At 39.9% G+C, this 18,532-nt stretch overlaps 1 long non-coding RNA gene across 1 annotated transcript; it reads left to right on the top strand.

The window, feature by feature from the left end:
• Positions 1–6,799: 6,799 nt before the first annotated feature.
• LOC127527916 (uncharacterized) lies at positions 6,800–16,521 on the top strand. Its single transcript, XR_007935094.1, has 3 exons — positions 6,800–6,938; positions 15,750–15,811; positions 16,165–16,521. It is a non-coding gene; the product is annotated as an uncharacterized LOC127527916 (long non-coding RNA).
• The last annotated feature ends 2,011 nt before the right edge of the window (positions 16,522–18,532 follow it).

Here is an 18,532-nt window from a genome sequence, read left to right as displayed (position 1 = left end):
CAAGTCAAGAGCCAAGTCTGGACAGGGTGATAGTTTATTGCAATGTCCATTCACATGCATCTATAGTCGTGCTTTCACACAGTTTGGAATCATCTGCTAACCAAACTTTGGAAATGTAGGAAGCAAACCAGAGTACCTGGAGGAAATGTAAGCCAAAATCTATGTATGTTTAAGATGACTATAATTTAAATACCCTTAACTTGATAATTATCAAATAATTGACTGACTCCATTTAAATATGAACATGTGACAAGCAATTCAAAACTATCTGCGACAGCAGACCTAAATCTAGTGAATCGTATCTTATATATAAACAAGGGGGGCTCCGCCCCCTTCTTGCTTCGCTCGCCTACCCCCGGCGTTGGGTATCCTGAAATACATTAGTCGAGGTCGTTCGTCTTGGAGCCGTGCCCGCTTTGCTTGCAGCATTTCAGACGCGCGTTGTAGGCGCCTGCGTTCATTGATTTTATCCAGGCGGGCTCGTGTTTGTATATCCGTCAGTCGAGCTCGTTCGTTTTGAACCCGTGCCTGCTTTGCTTCCGCAGTTTCAGATGCGCGTTGTAAGCGCCTGCGTTCATTGATCTTATCCAGGTGGGCTCATGTTTGTATCGTTGAGCTGTATTGTGTTTGCATTCGGTGTAAAGCGTTCAGCGGTTTGTACAATCCCAAGCAGCACATTATTCCTAACTTCACTCCGCAGTAGTGCCACTCACAATATGGCAGTGACGCCTCCGCCTTCCGCAGTAGTGCCACTCACAATATGGTGGTGACGCCTGCGCCTTCACTCATTGTGGACCTGTGGGGCCTCCGTAGTCTCTTCCGTTTGAATCTGGGCTGCAGCGCAGAATCCTCTTTTTTGTGTGGCTGTGTTGGTAGTCGTTAGCTATGGGCGCATTGTTGCTTCATTTCTCATCCACATCAGTTGAGCTCTTTCGTTTTTGGGCCGTGACTCCTTCGTGCGCGCTGGATACGACTTCGCTTGCGGTGTATGAGATGTGCGCTGTATGCGCCTGCGCAGTACGTCTCATGGTCCCATCGCCGTGTACCTGTGTCCATGCCATCCGGTTTACCATCTTATATATAAATGTCTATGCATGGAAGTGTGTGTGTCTGTAGGTCCAGCCCAGAAGTGAGAGGTGGAGTCGGGATAAAGGCTCCACCACCGAGGATACACAAGCGAGGCCAGCACGTGGGCAAAGCGAAACCTCAGAAGAAAGAGTCACTCGCTTATCAGCTATTACAGGAGTGTGGCAAGCACATCGGCAAAATGGTATCCATTTTAATTTTCCTCCCGTCACTAATACAAAAGCAAGGTGAGCCCATCGGCAAAACGAAACCTCAGAAGAAAGATAGTCGCTTAGCCACTAATGCACAAACGATGCAGGCAAATTGGCAAAATTAATCCTCCTAGGACACAGATGCCCAGAGTAGTTCCTTTCAATTACCTGACATTTCTACATTTCAGTTTTTTTTCTGATGATTTCAATAGTTTCTAGGACCCCGGGCTTTTTACAACATGGGCTTACACAGCTAGTATAATATAAATCACTAGACATGTAAACTTCATTAAGGACATAACTTGTGCAGGTAAATAAACAACAACTCAGCTACTGTATTTAGTTGACAGATGCAAAAAATTTTACCAAGCTGTCACGTATGTGTGCCAGAGGACCAGGTGTGGTATGTAATAACCCACCGAAATGAGAGGGGGCACTGCCACTAATGTTGTCATCTCCTTTTTTCCCCACAGTGCCGAGAAGCAGCTCGGTGATGCTGTTTAGTCCTGCCCCTTCTGGTCCAGCAACCATAAAATCCTGGACATCCCAAATAGAGATGTCATTACTGGCCAGAGCAACCAGTAGAGATGACTGCATTCATTGAATTCACACATACAGGATGCATGCCTATGAGCGCTGTTCTTTTCTTTTGCTTTCTGTTAAAGTTTTCACTGTCCTTTGGCAATTAAAAGGACAACCCAGTTGGTGCACCAAAATTTCTTTGTTGCGTCATAGCTGTCATTCCCACAACCAGCCACACAAGTATTGCTATATGTCTTGCTACCATTATCTATTCTGTTTCCCAAGACTAGTGAACTAACAGAACATAAAAGAAAGCAGTCACTAAAAATGAACACATAAATAGATTGACTGCAAATACTGCACTTGAGCAGTCATTGACTTATAGACACAGGAGGCCAAGGAAACAATAAGAAGGTGTTTAGTAAAGAAAGATGGGATTATTACAGCACGTAGTGACAAAAGTACACACAAAAGGGAATGGAAACACTTATGCTGCCACTTATGCTTTGCAACAAGTATAAAAGCAAAACTCATCCACATTTTGGTATTAACCGTTGCAAGTAGAAACTAAAATGGGCATAATCTATGTAAGATAATTATGAAAAATTTGGATGGTCATGGAAATAATGACAAGTTGTGCTCATAGATGCTCCTGTTCATCTGTCAAAATGCTGGTAACACTCCAATACTCAAACAGATTTAATAGCAGGTTCTTGTTTCATTCTCTTATTACGCTGCAATTTGCACAGACCTCTGGACAATACCCTTTAAGTGGTTGGCTCAGTTATTACACACAATTCATATATAAAAGTTGAAGTCGACTGTTTGCTGAGGTCTGTGACATATTCTATACAGGCATTGTTTAATAAATGTCTTTGGGTAGCCGTTTGATGTGAACAGATGAAAAAGATAACGTCTTTCATTCTTTTTTGTGTCCATTGTGTTACAATGGGTGTTAATCCTTTTGAACAGAGTCCTAATGCAACTCCGTTTAGGTGATGAAGTGTGGTTAGTGGAAGAGCGTAGGATTTTTTCAGCATAACCATCCTTACGATAAACACTTCAAATTAAACCAGCTTGGTTACCTCTTTCAATAGAAATGTCAAGAAAATTGATGCGTCCGCTTATTTCTTTTTCCATCGTGAATTGAATTGCGGGGAATACTGAGTGGTTGTAGAATTCATTCAGCTGGTTACTTTTCAATATGACGAATGTGTCATTAATGTCACGTATGCAGAGTTTACACAATTACAAGTTCTACTGGACACACGTTTAACTGGGACAATGTGAAAGTAGAATTCAGGGCCAATACTAAGAGTGCCAGCCAGGATTGGTTCCATTCCCTTAACCAACCAGGAGGCCAATGTAACAGAGACATCGGTGAAGGCTCCGTTTCAAAGCCATATGCTACCCTGACTCCTGCTAGAAGGCAACATCCCTGGGCTTCCGAACATATTCAGATACACTCGGGGAATGTTGGAAACTGTAGTTCAGTGATGTAGCCCTGCCTGGGTACTGTCAGAGGGTGCTGCAGGGAGTTGCACTGCCTACTTTATGGGACTTCCAATTGACCTGGAAGTGCTTCCATTGGGCTATGCCCTAGCACAGGAAGTACTCCTGGGTCCAAGATGAAAGGAGATGCTTGACCTCACATCCAGGTGAGTTGGAGTTGGGTGTGGAGAACAGACAAAACTAGCCTGGGAGGTGTGGAGATGAAGAAAAGAGAGAGAAGAAGAATTGTACTTTTCCACATCCTAGATGCTCAAAACAAGATAAACAAGATATGCTATTAAGTACATTATACATTCTTTCATCACAGAATCTAATTTCTGAATCCAGAAGGCTTTTTCACTTAATAATAAAATATTATAATATCTGTGCCCCAAATCTGACTACTTTCTTGTAACACAGTTATTGGATTTTTAAGAGGGACATACAGAAAATATGTTAAGATTTAAGTAGTGTGAGACTTTCCCGGACACCACCAGTTGGAGACCACATCTTTATAAAAGCCAAACATTAAATAAACACAGTTCCACACAGCACACAATGCACAAAGCAATAATCACCCCAAAATCAAGTCTTTCTCAGTCCTTGGCCGCCTTTCCTCTCCTCCTGGGAGCTTCGTCCTTGTCCTTGTCCTTGTCCTTGTCCTTGTCCTTGTCCTTGTCCTTGTCCTTGTCCCACTCCCGACTCTGGCTCACTGACTGTAAGGAGGCGGCCCCTTTTATTCCTGCCCAGATGTGCTCCAGGTGGCTGATGATGTCCATCCGGCAGCACTTCCTGGTGTGGCGGAAGTGCTGCCCTTTGAACCGGAAGCACTCCAGGCGTCCCTGGCCGATCCCTCCGCCATCTTGCCAAGTGTGGCAGAAGTAATCACATCCAGGTCTCCTGAGACTTAAAGCGCCCCCTGGCGGTGGCCACGGTTCCCAATAGGTCAAATCCTCTTTGTCCCTTTCCCATGGTCCTCTTTTTATCCAGGGCGGCTGCCCCCTTGTGCCCCGGAAGCTGTTAATGTCCCTTTCCAGTCCCTCCAGGCATCCCGGCCAGGTAATGATTGCAATCATCTGTGACAGTAGCAATTTGATTTTGTTCATATTAGTTATCCCAAGTAACTGCAGGTGAATATTGAACCAGCTACAAAGATTGTTAAATTAATTTAAGCAGTTAATTAATAATAAATAAACACAGATTAAATGGCAGTGGTTAGGGGAATTTTCTACCACGCCATTGGCTGTATGAGGCTTACAGCATCATTCGTGTGTCTGTGTATTTTTCTTGGTTTTTAAACTCAGTTTTCCTTCCACATTCCAAAAATGGTAGGTAAGCTGGTAATTCTAAATGTATCTAGACTGAGAGTGGAAGTGTCCATTTTTGAATGTGCATGCTCTGCAATTTACTGGTGATCTGTCCAAAATGTGTTCCTTAAATTAAAGTAATTAAAATTGAAAAAAAAAATCTTGAAAACAGCAACATTTTATGAGGCACAACTCTTATCTTGCATGATTGGCATATTATTTTCAGCTCCAGACTGAAACAAAGTCTGCTTCCAAATATTTAGTTAAAAAGAGGCACTGGATTTTGACTTACCCAATTTAGTAAAATTTACAAGGAATAGAAACAGAAACAAAAAATGACCAGAAAACATACCCAGACTACATAATAATTGTTATTTTAACAGTTTAGTGTAGGAAGAAAAAATAAAATAAAACACTAAATAATTTTAAAATAAATCCTATATTAACACAGAGACTTGCCATAGGCTAGTGCAATGTTTAGGTGCCCAGTACCTTTTACTGAATTGTCTGCAGTGTCACACAATTGAACTTGATAAGTGAGTCAATGTAAATGGGAATGGCAGAAAAAAAGAAGCTGTGTCTAGTGCTGTGTTTAAATGAGAAAGTTTACTTGGCAGAGAGTGAAAGAGAGGTTGAGGGAGAGAACAAAGCAGTCCTTTGTTGGTTCAAGGTGAATACCTGCATTCGAGTCTGTTGAGTAACGAAGTGTTAATAAACATTTCAATGTACAGTATAAGACATGCATTTGTGTTATTATGTTAATCACTAATACATTTGTTATTTGTTCAAAATATAATTTTTAGTCTGAAAAGCATATACAAATACAGTACATTATACTAGTATCTAGCAAAACCGTCACAATTTTCAGGTATACTGTGTGGTCAGGTGTGGCAATGACAGTTTTGAAAACAGATCACTTTTGGGACACCAACTGGGTCATCCCTTTTATTCGTCCAAGGATGAGAGAAAAAAAAAATCTGAAGAAAAGTAACATAAGTATCCCTTAGCGGAACAGGAGTTTGATAGAAGCTTTTAAGGGGGTCTGGTTTTTACGCTGCATCCTGTGGCTTGCTGGGGACAGAAATGAAAAACTTTTTATGTGGGTGGGACCGGAAGGGGTAGAGCTACTTGCCCTCATTGGGCGGGTTCTTGGTGCTGTAAGAGAAAAATAAGAAGACAGTGTTAGTGGCAGCACCCCCTCTTGCCCTGGTAGGTTATTACATACCTCAGCCTGAGCAAGTGAGGAAGTCCTCCAATGCACATGTGTGACAACTGTGATTTGGATTTTAGACCATACTGCCCATTCCTAACTTGAATTAAGCAGATTATGAATAATATACCATTGTATGACAATAACTTCTGGGGATCAGTTTATAGAAAATAAAGTTAAAACAGTCTAGTCATCTTCTTGTTATAGTCTTTCTTTCTTTCTTTCTTTCTTTCTTTCTTTCTTTCTTTCTTTCTTTCTTTCTTTCTTTCTTTCTCATTTAAGGAAAACAAGTCATGGAAGATCTATGATTACATCCAAAAAAGAAGATATTGATGGGAATAATTCTACCATCAGTAGAGCCGAACAAGAAGGTAAGTGGTGTCTCTCTTTACCAATTTAACAGCCATTTTGCAGATTATTGATGCTTTTTCTGACATCAACCTTCTTCACTTGTCTTTTAAAACATACAAGTGGGATGGGAGATCAAAAAATAATAACCTAAAAAAACTAAAAGTAACAGAATTAACATTTGTACTGTATGTGACACAAATGCATAAAAGAGATCATAACAGAATATTCAAAATATTTCTCAGGTTCAACTTTTCTGCACTGTTTGGAACCAGCACTTTGGAATTCTTGTTTGTTTGTACTCCTTATAACAACACAACAAAATAGTAAATACATACAAGGAAACTCATTGTTCTTACTAACAAACAATACAGAAAATAAACACAATACACAGCAATATTAGATTAGCAAACACAGTGTGATAGTTGTATTAAGTGTCTTGCAATCATACATAGTACTTATCACATTGGGTTAACAACTCTTTTTTAAAATTAATATTATGGCTTTTTATAGTACTGCATCATTTTCCAGAAAGTAATGTTGAGAACAATATGGCACAGACTTTGTTTAGCATTATGAGGTATTGATCTTGATAGTTTGACGTTAGCCAGATTCTGTAATCATTTGAATAAAGATTAAAATGTAATTTGAGTACCATTATGTGCAATCTTAATATTGATAGGAGTTCACAATAAAACAAAACCCTGTTCATTTTTTTTCTTTTTTTAGAGGAATCGAAAGTTACATACTCTGAGCTGGTGAACCTACCCATTAAGAATACATGTGAGTAGCCTTTGTTGCTGGGTTTCATTTGCCTGACATTCTTTTTTTAACAACTTTTCAGGAAGTGTTTACCTAGGTCAGGGTCTCTCAACATCTTGAGAAGATTCACATGATACACACTTTATCGTGGACACCGATTGAATTAGTAGACCATGTAGTCCACTAGCCTCTTTCACTGACGGATCTCGTAAGGTCCCTACCAATGTGCCAGTAGCTTGAACTGTGACGTGGGGACTAACACTATGAACTTGTCCCCCTGGGCAGGATTCACAAAGCTGGGGATCTCAGTTGTACTCCCACAACTGCATCTGCTGCACCTTCCACAGGTGTTCCGTGACCAGGGGTCATGTCTCACAATATACCACTTATCCCAGCAGGACACACTTGTTCCCTGTCTCTTTCAGGACATCCTATGTAATTATAGGACATTCCAATATGCAATTTTGAAAAAAATATCTCACGTCATTATAAAACAAGGCTAGTTACTGGATGCTATTCAAAAAGCATGATCAAATATATACAGATTAAGTGTTATAACACTTTCACATTTAAGTATTGTCCAGGGCCTGGGGGTACTGGGTGGTGTTTGGGCCTTGGAATCACTAGAGGTTTATTTTCCCCAGAATTCATGGTGGCTGAACTTTTTGGTATCCTGTCCTTCCTGGCCATGTGACCATGGTGTATGCTTTTAGGTCGGCCACTAGTTTTTGTAACCATAAGAGATCATTTTTGCTTTCCAGTAGATGGCGCCCATAATTATTTTTAGAGCACTATGAAAATGTGCTAAACAAATAAATGTTTTTGTACAGTAGCAAAAAGATAGCTCAGCTGAATAACCCAAACAAGCAGCCAATCTAAAATAGGTGCAGAGGCAGCTGGCTTTCTGCTGCTTCCGGCCCTGTACCTGCATCTATTCCAAGTTTGTTTCTCAGCAGATTATGTTTTGTTTGCCTATGAAAAACAAAGTTGTGGCATCCACTTTGTCCTGTCAGCTTCTTCAGTTTTCTATTAGTGCCTTGATTTTTCCCTGTCTTTGCATTAGTTTCTGTATTTAAATACAAATTGTTCTCTGTAGGCAATGCCCCTGCCACCAAGTGGAAAACTGAAGTCAAAAACAAAGACTCATGACATAGTTTGTTCTTTACAGGAGACACCTTGCATTTTACTGTGCAAATTAAATAATTTTTGTATTATCAAATCATTTTTTACCATCTTGGCAATTGACTTTCTAAACACTGATAGCCATGCCCAGTTCCTGGCAGCAATAGGCGAATGCTGCCAATATAGAGTTTAATTCCTGGAATTTGTTTTTATGCCTGCTTCATTAAGATAAACAAGAAACAAAGGCAGCAAACAGGGGGCCATGTGATTTATGGACACACAGTTTAAATTTTTATGTGCATTGAATACTGACATTTCTAATAACCAAACCATAACTAGAGGTAGAGCCAGGCAGAAAGACAATTTGAAAATGGGGTGTCAACAACCAGTAATATTTTATTTAAAGCCTTCTGTCCATTTATTTAGGAAGAGTATAGTGTGCACATTTTCTAATCTGTTTAGAGTGACTTACCGAGGCAGTTCTCTGTCTAGAACTCCGAGAGGCAGCCCAGACCTGACATCCCTTAACCCAAAAGTAACAAAGAAAATGTACTTGGCTAGTTATTCGGAGACTCGGAAGATATATGCTGGTAGAGTTGCAAAAGAATTGTAGTTTAGCTAATTGAAAATAAAAGACCATGAGACATCAAGAAGGTTTGGGGCAGCCACCCATTTAATCGATTACGGCTGCTAAATAGGTCAAAAATGGTAGACATGTTTATTCAACCGAGTCCAAAACAGAACTGACTTCTTCAGACAGTATGGCGGCTTTTAAAGGCCAGCTAAGGAAGTGATGTCATCAGCCCCGAAACATCATTGGCTGCCCCAGAGCCTGGGCGGGATTTCCCTAGAATGGTCTGCAACAGATTGAGAGGGAAAATTTGTACACTCCGCCACCCCCCTGGCCTGGCATGGAATTACCTGTATTTAAGCCCTTTGGCTGTCTCCTAAACACACGTGTGTGACAAGGCATAATTAAAGCTATGGCACATAAAAAAAAAACCTAATAAAAATGTATGTCTCAGCATTTATTTACAACTTAACAGTTCCCTAACTACACTGTGAAGTGGCTGGTTCACTTACACACCACAAATCACAATAAAATGCTTACCCTCCTAAACAAGCCTCTTACTCCTTCTCCATTTTTGTCCAGGCTGACAGAAAGTGACTTAAGCTGAGCTGTGATCACATCATAAGTATCTCAGAAATAAAGTGCTAATGCTGTTTGTGCAGGTCTCCCGCTAGAGAAATTAGGTGTGACATACTATGAGGGGCCAAACAGGCCATAAATTGTATACTTTGTGTGTGTGAATCTATTGGGGTACTTGTTCACACTAATGGTTTATGAATATTTGCTACTGGTTTGCATGCATACTTTATTGGTTTGGGTGCGTACAATACAGGTTTTATTCATATGAACTACAGTGGTGTGAAAAACTATTTGCCCCCGTCCTGATTTCTTATTCTTTTGCATGTTTGTCACACAAAATGTTTCTGATCATCAAACACATTTAACCATTAGTCAAATATAACACAAGTAAACACAAAATGCAGTTTTTCAAAGATGGTTTTAATTATTTAGGGAGAAAAAAAATCCAAACCTACATGGCCCTGTGTGAAAAAGTAATTGCCCCCATGTTAAAAAATAACCTAACTGTGGTGTATCACACCTGAGTTCAATTTCCGTAGCCACCCCCAGGCCTGATTACTGCCACACCTGTTTCAATCAAGAAATCACTTAAATAGGAGCTGCCTGACACAGAAGTAGACCAAAAGCACCTCAAAAGCTAGACATCATGCCAAGATCCAAAGAAATTCAGGAACAAATGAGAACAGAAGTAATTGAGATCTATCAGTCTGGTAAAGGTTATAAAGCCATTTCTAAAGCTTTGGGACTCCAGCGAACCACAGTGAGAGCCATTATCCACAAATGGCAAAAACATGGAACAGTGGTGAACCTTCTCAGGAGTGGCTGGCCGACCAAAATTACCCCAAGAGCGCAGAGATGACTCATCCGAGAGGTCACAAAAGACCCCAGGACAACGTCTAAAGAACTGCAGGCCTCACTTGCCTCAATTAAGGTCAGTGTTCACGACTCCACCATAAGAAAGAGACTGGGCAAAAACGGCCTGCATGGCAGATTTCCAAGACGCAAACCACTGTTAAGCAAAAAGAACATTAGGGCTCGTCTCAATTTTGCTAAGAAACATCTCAATGATTGCCAAGACTTTTGGGAAAATACCTTGTGGACTGATGAGTCAAAAGTTGAACTTTTTGGAAGGCAAATGTCCCGTTACATCTGGCGTAAAAGGAACACAGCATTTCAGAAAAATGCCAACAGTAAAATATGGTGGTGGTAGTGTGATGGTCTGGGGTTGTTTTGCTGCTTCAGGACCTGGAAGGCTTGCTGTGATAGATGGAACCATGAATTCTACTGTCTACCAAAAAATCCTGAAGGAGAATGTCCGGCCATCTGTTCGTCAACTCAAGCTGAAGCGATCTTGGGTGCTGCAACAGGACAATGACCCAAAACATACCAGCAAATCCACCTCTGAATGGCTGAAGAAAAACAAAATGAAGACTTTGGAGTGGCCTAGTCAAAGTCCTGACCTGAATCCAACTGAAATGCTATGGCATGACCTTAAAAAGGCGGTTCATGCTAGAAAACCCTCAAATAAAGCTGAATTACAACAATTTTGCAAAGATGAGTGGGCCAAAATTCCTCCAGAGCGCTGTAAAAGACTTATTGCAAGTTATCGCAAACGCTTGATTGCAGTTATTGCTGCTAAGGGTGGCCCAACCAGTTATTAGGTTCAGGGGTCAATTACTTTTTCACACAGGGCCATGTAGGTTTGGATTTTTTTTTCTCCCTAAATAATAAAAACCACCATTTACAAACTGCATTTTGTGTTTACTTGTGTTATATTTGACTAATGGTTAAATGTGTTTGATGATCAGAAACATTTTGTGTGACAAACATGCAAAAGAATAAGAAATCAGGAAGGGGGCAAATAGTTTTTCACACCACTGTATATTGGTTTATGTCCATATATTATATGCTTGTTAATGAACTGTATCGGTTTGTATGTGTATACTAATGGTTTGCATACAAACTATATTTATTTGCTGTAATATATCACTGCTTCAGATGAGTTTGTTAGTGGTTTATAAGTAAATTGCATCAGTTTACGGTTGTATGCTGTCAGTTTGCAGAAGAACTATATTGGCTTGTGTTCATATACTATTGGTCTGCTTACACAGCAGTGGTTTTGTGTATGCACTATTGGTTTCATGCATGTTTCGGAATGGTTTCATATGGTTTATATATAATACACACACATAAAATATATAAATATATGTGCACACACATAAAACCAGCATGTTACGGTTGCGGAACTGGCAGAGTACACACATAAAACCTGTGCAAGACTCACATGTAATAAATCTAGCACATACATAAAACCAATATAGTTCATACATGAAAACCAATATATTACCCACATGCAACCGATCAAGTTCACACAAAAAGCTACAAAGGGTATGTATGTAAAACCAGTATCGTACATGAAACTGATATAGTGCAAACATGAAAGCAACATTTATGAAACAAGCATAGTGCACACATGAAACCAGTACAAGACTCACACATCTAGTACATACTGTCACACACGTGCGCATGGGAAACAGCTGAAGGGCCTAAACACTTGTAATTCTACGCCAGGCCAGGGGGCGGCATAGTGGACTGACTATCTCTCGCAGTCCCTTGCAGACCTTTCCCGGGAAATCCCGCCTCTTGCCAGCCCCAAGGATGATGTCACTTCCGGACACAAGGACGCCACTCCCAGTTCCTGCAACGATGGCGTCATTTCCTTCCCAGGCCTTTAAAACTGCCATCTTGCCTTAACACAGGCAGTTCTGTTTTGGACTCCGAACTATACACATCGTATATTTAAAAGAGCAATTTTCAGCCGAGCATAATATACGGGTGGCTGCCCCAAACCTTTCTGATGTCTCTGACTCATTCTTCTGACAATACATAAAACAAATAGTGTTCATATACAGAAATTGTATATTAAGCACATGAAATCAGTGTAGGCCATGCCTGAAACCAATATAGTGCATACACAAAACCACTGCTATGTAAACAGTCCAGTAGTATTTGAAAACAAGCAAAAATAGTTCATATACAAATTGATCTAAAAGCATATGAGTGCAAACCGATCCAGTTCACTCATAAACCAAAGACAAATATTATGTTTGTACAAGTGCAAATCAAAAAATGTTTGTATACAAACCAGTAGTATATATATTGTGAAAGGGTGCGTCCTGGACACAGGCAGGCAGACACATTTAAAGCCATCATCACACATTTATTTACAATTAATACTATTTACAAGTCACTAAGTGCACCGCCACCAACAAACCCCAACAGTCTCTTACAATCCCGGCTTCTTCATTAAGCCTCCTCTTCCTCTTCACACAACACTCAGGGCCTCTCCTTGCCGCTTCCTCTGACCTCGTCCACCTCCTCACCCGACTCCAGCCTTGATTGCAGGGAGGCGGCTCCTTAAATAGGCAGGCGGCTGTGGACCACACCCGGCCACCTGCGACAATATACAAACCAATGTAGTTCAAACACAAACTAATAATATACGTATCCAAACCAATATAGTTGATATGAATGAAACCAGTATTGTATGTCATCCTCATTTTAGAGTTGTACTAATTAAGAAACAGAGCAGCAATCCTCCTTATGAAGGTATAATGTATTGCCCTGAACCTGCAGAGAAACTTAGAGTTTTGTCTCAGTTAAAAAAATAAAATTAAATTAAATAAATTTTAAAAATAGTTTTGAAACCAGCAAAATCCATGCTGTTGCCATTTATATTGTACAGCCCGGATGAAAAGACACTGCTCTAATGATTGTGTTCAATTCACAGCAGAAGCAGGTGGATTGAGGTCGATCCTGGACGACTTCCGCAACCCCCACTCTGACGATTGTGTTTGATTCACCAAGGAGAAAAAGCATTTATGATCATGTTTGATTCATGTAACATTCTGATGACCATGTGAGATCTCCCCAATGACCATGCTAAATTCATGGAGAGAGACCCATTTTGTTTGCATTAATTTCACAGAGTGTGACCCATTTTGTCTGTGCTGAATTCATAGTGAGGGACCCGATTGTTTGCACTAAATTCATGGTTCCCCCTGTGGGTCGTGGACACATGAACACATGGACATGTTAACAATTATGGAGTGACATCAAAAAGAGTTAAGAAACACTGTGCTAGAGTATGCTTTTTGATGGACTGGCAATGCCTTGACCCTTGAAACCAAGAATTGGATTAAGAGGGTTCAAAAATGGACAGGTCAATGGATGATTGTTGTAAAATAGTGGTGGCTTTAAAAATAATTCTAATAATACTCCTTCTGTTTTCCTGTAGTTACTGTCTAGGAATAAAACTTTACATGAATTATCCTTTGAAAATAAAATTTGTTAGAAAAGTTCTACCTGCTCAGCATCACCACATACATATGAAGAGTAGCAAGTGTGTAAATCATAATGAAAGTATTCAAAGAGGGGCACATAGATTGGTAATATTTGGGCAGTGAAAATGCATTGTGAAGAAGAACATCAGAGTTTCTACAGTAAACCTTCAAGGAAAAGTATACATTTAAATAAATGTGTTGTATGTCAAGGAGGACAGGATAGTTTGCTCCAACTATCAGAGGATCACACTCCTCATCCTCCCTGAGAAAGCTTATGCCAGGGTACTAGAAAGGAAACTCACCCAGACATGGAACCTCAGATCCAGGAGGAGCAATGTGGATTCTGTACAAGCCGTGGAACAGTGGACCAGTTCTTTACCCTTATGAGGATTCTGGAGGGGGCATGGGAGTATGAACGCCCAGTCAGTCTACATGTGTTTTATAGACTTAGAGAAGGTGTATGATTGTGTTCCTTGAGGGATGCTGTGGGAGGTGCTGTGAGAGTATAGAGTTCTGAGGGCCTAATAAGGGCTATTAGGTTCCTCTCTAATCACAGTGAGAGCTGTGTCCGCATACTTGGAAAAACATTAGCATTGCTTCCAGTGGGTGGGGGTGCTTTGTGTCCATTCCTGTTCATGGTTTTCATGGACAGGATGTCAAGGTGATGTTGGGGAGAAGAGGGGATCCAGTTTGGTGACCTTAGAATCACATTACTGCTTTTTGCACATGATGTGGTCCTGTTGACTTCATCGGGCTGCAAACTCCAGAACACATTATGATGGTTAGTAACCAATTGTGAAGCAGCAAGGATGAGAATCAGCACCTCTAAATCTGAGGTCATGGTCCTCAATAGAGAGTGGGAGGTGATTTACTGCTTCAAGTGGAAGAGTTTAAATACCTCAGGGTCTTATACATTAGTCAGTGGAAAAGGGATGGTGAGATCAACAGACAAATTGGGGTGGCAAGAGTAGTTAAACGGTCCCTATACTATCTGTATTGGGGAAGAATGAACTAAATGAGAATTCAAAGCTCTCAATTTACCAGTCGATCTATGCCCCTACCCTCACCTATGGTCATGAGCTTTGGGTAATTACCACAAAGAATGAGACTGCAGGTACAAGTAGCCAAAATGAGTTTTCTATTCAGAGTGGCTCAGCTGTCCTCTAGAGACAGGGCAAGAGACAGCACCTACATACAGGAGAGGCTCAGAGTAAAGCCACTGACCCTCCGCATCGAGAAGAGACAATTAAGGTGGTTTGGGAATCTGATATAGATGCCTCCTGTGCGGCTGCCTGTAAAGGCATGACCAGCTGGGAGGAGAACCCAGGGAAGAGCCAGGGTTCACAGGGAGGATTATATCTCCCAAATGGCCTGGTAATGCCTTGGGATCCCACAGTATGAGTTGGCTATTGTGGCTGTAGAAAAGGATGTTTGGGCCTCACTGGTAAGACTGTTGCCACCGCAGCCTGGCTTTGGACAAGCAGTGGAAATGAATGAATTGATTAATTTTGTATGTCATTTCAACAATGCTATGCTGGCCCTTGACTGGTGCTTTTTCGTACTGCCAGGGGTGTCATGGCTTAGAGATATTCTGTTTTTTTAAATCCATTCCATGACACACACAAATATGCACAGGTGGAGTTGCACTTTAAATGCATCACTTTTACTGTATGTAACCCATAAACAGCTGACTTTCTTGAATTTGTTCTAATACTGAATATTTTCTATTCCAATATTACTCCTAAAAACCACGTTAGAATCGGTACTTTATAAGTATTCAGCCTTCTAGCCATTTTTCCATTCCATGCTTTCCACTGAGAAATGTGTTTGTTTACCTCCAAATGTATAAATGATAAAGATTGTTTAAAAGCAGCAGGCATACAGCATAATGACCTTTACAGTGACATTACCTGGCTTGTCACAGCAATGCAAGGTGTATTTTAGTAAGGGAAGTATTAGAATATAAAAGAAAACTCCACAGACTACAGAAAATAAACCCAAAAACTTTAATTTCCATTACCCTACTAATTTTAATAAATGTCTTTTACTTTGAGTACAAATTTTTAAATACCCTACTGGATTAAAAAGAGGCAGAAATTCTCAAAAAAACAGACATTTGCAAAAACAAATAGAGATAAAGCTTGAAAAATGTGATTAGTTATTCCTTTTTGCTCAGTTTATAATTTGTTGTTCTAATAATCTCATATATCTCCGTAGGTCGTCCTCATGCAGATGGTTGCAGTGTGCTGTATGCTACAGTTACCACAAGAAACCACAAGGTAATTGATTCTAAAGGGCTCATCTGATTTGTTACCACTAATAATATGATGTACCATTTCCTAATGACCTATTCATTACTGAGACCCAGTTAGTTACACCACACACATTTTTCCCAGTCCAATAACATGCTCTTTATTATATCAATTTAAGTGAGCATTAATGTTTTTGGGGGCATTAGAGTTAAAGAGAAATCATGCAAATGCTAACAGTCTCTTGGTATTTAAAACCACATCCAATTATTTAGAAACGTAACTGTCGGCTCAGCAGAAAATCTGGAAATAACAATTTAACATTCCATTTGTCCTTTTGTCTTAGCCCCAAATTTTTTTATTTCTCATTCTCTTTTTTACAGGTATAACAGATGTTCACTTCCACCATCAAAGTTAAGACGTTCCTGATGCCACAATTTCTACCACTCCACGTGTCTACTTGCAAAGCTACATTTGAGATTCTGTGAATATTGGTCATTACTGGTCATTTTAATACACAGTAAACAGGAGTACTCATATTCAGTTCGGCTCATGTTTTTAAACATTAACATCTAAAGTAAAACAAAAAAAAAATCAAAGATCATAAAATATGCTCTTTCAAATAACAATATGTTTATTGGTAATTTATCAGCATAGATATTTGCATTTTGTCTCTTTCAAGAATGTATGGTTGCAGTTCCTGTCTTGTTGCTGCTGGACACAAATGCAAGCCACTGGTTTCATATTGCAAAATGTGTCCTCTTATCTGGAGACCTCTTCTCTCTCTAATGAACAACAATGCTTTTGACTGCAAAGGTGTCCTTTATTCCCTAAGCTGGCAGTTTCTATTTTTTCCCTGCCAAACATTTTTTGTGTTTGTCTTCTATTTTTGTGAACCAGTTCTTCTGCATTAAAACATTAAGCTTAATTGGACTTTGTGTCGAGAATTAAGTTTAGAGTTTTGCCAGAAAAATTCCTTTTCTCTTCCTTTTATCATCTGTGCTCAACTGCTTTTAATTTATTTGTAAATAAAGGATAGAAAAAAAAATCAGAGAATTAAGACATGAAACAGTAAACAGAATAATAGATGTTAACAGATTATATTCTTCACTGTATCTATAAACAACTTTCACTTTAAAATGTGCCACAGATGATTGAAAAATGCAGGAAGATTTAAGACTGGATTGAAAGTGTATTGTTTGTGAATGTTAGTGCTTGTCTGTCTAAATTTGAAGGAAATCCTTTTGCAGTGTCATACACGTTTACACATTTGAACATTAGAAGTGTTGTGATGTGTAGTGGTGATCGGCAAAATTCACCAAATCATTTTTTACAGTGAATATTCTGTATTGGTCAGTGACCTTCCATCCATCCGTTATCCAACCCGCTATATCCTAACTACAGGGTCACGGGGGTCTGCTGGAGCCAACCCCAGCCAAAACAGGGCGCAAGGCATGAAACAAACCCCAAGCAGGGCGCCAGCCCACCGCAGAGCACACACACACACACACCAAGCACACACTAGGGACAATTTAGAATCACCAATGCACCTAACCTGCATGTCTTTGGACAGTGGGAGGAAACCCACACAGACACAGGGAGAACAGTCAGACTCCACGCAGGGAGGACCTGGGAAGTGAACCCGGGTCTCCTAGCTGCGAGGCAGCAGCGTTACCCATTGCACCACCGTGCTGCCCATCAGTGACCTTGTTCATTGAATATTTTCCTGTTTATTCACTGTGAAGCGATCTTTGATGAAAAGTTGATGATATTTTTTGTGTGGCCAGCATGACATAATGATAACAGCAATGACCAAAACTTTCACACATATGTACTGTAGTACTAGGGTGTTGTACCGTGTTAGCCATTATGAATATAGGGAAAAGCCAAGCAAAATGACACCTTTTATTGGCTAACTAAAAAGATTACAATATGCAAGCTTTCGCAAAGCTTGCATATTGTAATCTTTTTAGTTAGCCAATAAAAGGTGTCATTTTGCTTGTCTTTTCTCTACACACATGTGTACTGTAAGATTTCTGCATAATCTGCATCCCATCCCTGCATGCACTGAAAAAAAAAACCTTGCAGTGGTACATCAGCTGACAATAATGAAAATATTTTGAGTACTACTACCAGATACGTAAACTGATCTCTGTGCTTGTTCACTCATTAGCTTTAGCATAATGCAGCACCACATGGCTAATTATTCATGCACTGCAGGTATGAGTCAAAACAAAACTTAAATGAGCCCTCCCTGAATCAGAAAGATCAAGTTCCTATTAAATCATGCCAAAATATTTACTATTTACAAGGCATTTCTATCTTCTAGATGAAAGAAAAAAATGTGAAATATCTACAGATATATTAGAAACATTAAAGACATTCCAACTGCACTTTAGGCTGCGATTTCAACCAACGGAATGAGCCACTTGCAGTTGTGACACAGCCAGTGTGTGATTGTGCCTCAAGATTGGAACTCTGCAAGCACAATGGCATATTAATTTTTACTTAGTTTTTGTTCAAATGTTGTGTTTTGTTTGTGGTTATCATTCTGTCTGCATCTTTTGTTGTCTGAGGCATAATGGCACAGTGATGAGCATTGCTGATTACAACTCAGATTTTTGGCCACAATAATCAACCCAGAATAGTTGGCAGACACTTTGTTAACACTCAGGTACACTTAAAGGCCATTGCACCTTTATAATCCACTCAAAACTAATTAAATTCCTCCTTCCCTATTAATTTCAATGC

The sequence above is a fragment of the Erpetoichthys calabaricus genome, chromosome 1 (assembly GCF_900747795.2).
Source record: "Erpetoichthys calabaricus chromosome 1, fErpCal1.3, whole genome shotgun sequence".
NCBI lineage: Eukaryota > Metazoa > Chordata > Cladistia > Polypteriformes > Polypteridae > Erpetoichthys > Erpetoichthys calabaricus.
This window is presented reverse-complemented; position numbering and strand designations above follow the sequence as displayed.